We start from the raw sequence: 4,103 nt of genomic DNA, 5'->3' as shown, positions 1-4,103 counted from the left end.
TCGGGAGCTCCATTTCGTGGCAGTGGGTTATTTATTTAAGAGTGTGCCTAGAAGCCAGTACTAAATTTAGAGCAATTTTCGAGAAGTGGTGGCGCCATCTGTCCGAGGAAGGCGAAAGGCCGCCGCGGGAACGATCAAAATCGCGGAATCGTGGAAAAGTGGAGCGGTTTCGCCGTGCGGGCGAGAGCGTACGCACTACGAAAGACGACACAGCCATTTCTTTCACTGAGAATGTCGTTTTATTCTTGTCGGCTCTTATCCGGCGTGTACTTCGGTACAGAGTGCAAGTACTAAACGCCAAAACCACCGCGAAATAAAATCCTCTGTGCGAAATTTGAGCGTGAACAACATCCGTTGAGAGAGAATATCAAATTGCACCTTTGCTCGGAAAGCTTATTATAATAAGTTAATGAAAATGCACCAACTAGCCATTCTAGAAGTCCTTACACCGACGTTTGCAGTACTTAAATTTCAACAATGCACGTGTCTGCAAGTAATCTCACTTAATTAGGATGTCCTCCTGTGAATGCTTGGCTTATGATGTACACAGGATGTACTTTATATATGTGTTCTGTGGCACATTGCATCCACATGTGGATGAGGTCAATGTTTGGAAGTTTGTGTAGGCAGCGATCAGTATGCGTGAGAAAAAGTGTAGACCGCTTATATAACGTAAGTCGCCGGCCGCGGAGTCGCGAATATCCGCACTATAACCAAAACAACGAATTTCAAGCCCTGCACGTAGGCAAAACATGTAGACCAAGCATGTAGACACGCTAATTTGTACTATCGGGCGCAGATCGCGATTACGTTTTCACCAGTGAGCTGGCGAAAACATGTAAACCGCGGTCGCTATCTATGCGATTATCGATGGCGACAAGGCAGTTTTTTAGGCACGCGGCCGACGCGCGTACCGAGTAAAAAAAAGTTGCAGTGGCTTAGCTCGGCTATGCCAGGATATACGTAGCGTTAGCAAAGGTTCAGCTGATTATTCTTAGCTTTCCTGGTTGTCTCCTACGCTCAACCGCTAATTGCCAGGCAACTACTTCGGGATCCGATGAGTCAAGCTTCTCCGTTCTTCTGCGCTGTTGAGCAGCATTTGCGCTCTCCTTCTCCATGGCTATACCACACTGGCAAACGCCAGTCAGAAGCGCAGCGGCTCCAGCGCCGTGTCAGACGGCGACTGCACAGCGAGCGCGCGCCGGCGCCAGTGCGTCTACCACGGCTACGACGTCACTCCTCTGGAATGCGCAGACCGGCGGCGGTGAGTCGCGCGCGGCGGCGGCGGAGTGCGCGAGAGGTGCCGGTTCCGGTGCGCAAGCCGTGTGACATCACTGATCCTTGCGCATGCGCAGCACGGCTCTTGATGTGCCGCGCGAAACGGGCTTGACTAGGCCAGTGTAGCTAACGCTACAAAAGTTGTCGCAGTTTCACCTGAAAGGCGAAGCATCAATTGCGATAGCAAATTTGTAGAGAGCTATACGGATCCGAGTAATGATAGCTTTATCTGCACATGCAGCAGCACCGGCAACACGCAGAACTGTTGTCGACGCCGTCGGCGTTTTGCCCGCGTTCGCACAAAGAGCGTACGGCGTTAGTGACTGTTGCCGGAGCCTCTGATATAAATAGGCACTTGATGCCGCAGCTAAACGTCCCCTCCCTTCCCTCCCCCTCCCCGCCACGGCCTTTCGCGCGTCGGAAGAAGGCGCGTTCTACATATATGGTGATTGTAAAGGAGGAAAGAGACGCTTACTTCTGCAGCCCTTAAGGGAGCACGGCGCAGAACGCGCGTTTTTTCTTCGCCGTGCGTTCACTCCCCGTGAAAGCGCGCGTCCCTCGCGCCCTTTCACTCGCACATACAGCGTTCGGCGCGCGGCGACGATTTCGTCTCCACTGACGTCATACGGAACCTCACGGCAACGGCGACGGCAGAAATCTGCTTTGGAGTGTCCATATAATTGCTATCGCAATAAAACGAAACTACTGTTCGCCGCAACCGCTGCGGAGAAAACCGCGGCCGCTATCGATGCGATCGTGGATGACGACTACGCAGTTACGAAAGCCCGCGGCCAACGCAGTGTTATGCGCGGCGGTAAACGCAAGAATACAGGCTTCAAAGACACAAATATAGGCTCGAAGCGTTCCTGTGTTGCTGTCATTCGCGTACAATTTCAACTGATGGCCGTGGCGATGCGGACTCCGCCGCTTCGTTTCGGTTGGACGCTAGCGCCGTTCTTGCTCTTTTGCGTCGCACATTTGCGGCGCTCCTCGCTAAGTAGTCTGAATTAACGAGAGTTTGATTGCATTGAATAATGCATACGCCGGCCGGGAGCACGCACCTTGTTGAGAAGCGTGCTCGCTGCTGCCCTTGCCGGCGAGATTTTCCCGCGGAAGCCGCATTATAACCGGTATTTCGTCTCACGCGGCTGCACTGTAAGCGGTATGCGTGTACATGGAGTTCTATGGGAGGGTAAATGGGAGTCGGGAAAGACCGTACTATATATCCGGTCCTGCACTATAAGCGGTTACGTTATAAGTGGTCTATACTGTACAAGATAGCATGTATACATTTTTCTTCCACTACCTCTGGGTACGCCCCATTTTTGGGCGCTGCCATCTATGCAAAGATACTACACAGTCACACAAGCTGCCACTTAGGATGCGTGCTCTTGCACTTCGTTTTGCCATGCTGCTCATGTGCTGGCAGTGATCATTACCATCGACAGCCTATTTATGCACACTGCAAGACGAAGGCCTCTCCATCAATTACCTTTGTATTATGCCAGCTCATTTCATCTTATGCCTGCGAATTTCCCAATTTTATCACACCACCTCTACCATTCTCGACTGCACTTCCCTTCTCTTGGCACCCATTCAGTAACTTATAATAGACCACTGGTTATCTGCCCTACGCATTACATGGCCTGCCCACCTTCATTTCTTCCTCTTAATGTCACACCGAATATAAACTACCCCCGTTTGCTCTCTATATAATCCACACCACTGTCTTAAATATGTTACACCTATTATTTTTCATTCCATCACCTGTTCAGCAGTCCTCAACTGCTCAAGCTTTTTCGCTAACCTCCAAGTTTCTGTCCCAGATGTTGTAGTACCAGTAGAATGCAATAATCTTGCACTTTTATTTTCAAGGATATGCACTCCAACCCAATTTTATTCTTCGGTAACTTTCTCACAATCAGGGGCCCCTTTAATTAGTAGGTAATTGGGGTAAATTGGCACTAAATCCTGTCAAACAATGTATTCATCACTCCGTGCTGCAAGATGAAGTGGCCAGCACAAGAAATAGCAATCAGCCATTAACTATCCCTGAAACAAATCACATACCGATGCAACCCTGTGCCTAGTTATATAAAAGCCTTGCTTTGTGAGTCCGAATTAATGGTGATTGCCAGTGTGCTTTCTTCATTCATGCATTTGTCAAATCCATTTGTCTCTTCACTTATGCATACCGAAAAGGAACACGCAATATTTTATTTAACATATATATGTATTGAGTTCCACTGGTTCACCTGGAGTAGTGCTCATCCCAATGATTTCGTAAGCACTTATATAGTGGAAATCCAGACCTGCCACAACATATCGTCCGCACCAGACAGTCACAGAATTTGTCAGGCATAGCCAATTCTGAAAACACTATCTTACTTTACTCAGACCTGTGCTTTTACAATTATCAAGGCATCAGGTGTATTTTTCATGTGTCTTTTTTTTTTATCCATAGTTCATGAAAATGTAATTTTGTGTGATATCAGAAGGACATATAGTTATTGTAACCCAAAAAAGCCATATTTCGTTCCTATATGTACAACACTCTAAAAACAGGCACATTCACACCCTCATTAGGTGAAATGATGGGCCACACTTGTGCCCTAATGGCACAGCAAAAGAGAGCGCTCAATCACTGTGAGTTGATAAGAAATGACCAGAGGAAAACACACAGACCTACTTATCAAACCATGAAATAAAGATTTCTTAATCCAGAGCTGCAGCACCTGCTCCACGTATCAACCAGTGCAATTCATCAATAGTAAACAAAGTTCTGTATCATGATGGAAAACAACACAATGCTTGTCTACCGTGCC

The sequence above is a fragment of the Dermacentor silvarum genome, chromosome 4, assembly GCF_013339745.2.
Source record: "Dermacentor silvarum isolate Dsil-2018 chromosome 4, BIME_Dsil_1.4, whole genome shotgun sequence".
In the NCBI taxonomy this organism is placed as follows: domain Eukaryota; kingdom Metazoa; phylum Arthropoda; class Arachnida; order Ixodida; family Ixodidae; genus Dermacentor; species Dermacentor silvarum.
This window is presented reverse-complemented; position numbering follows the sequence as displayed.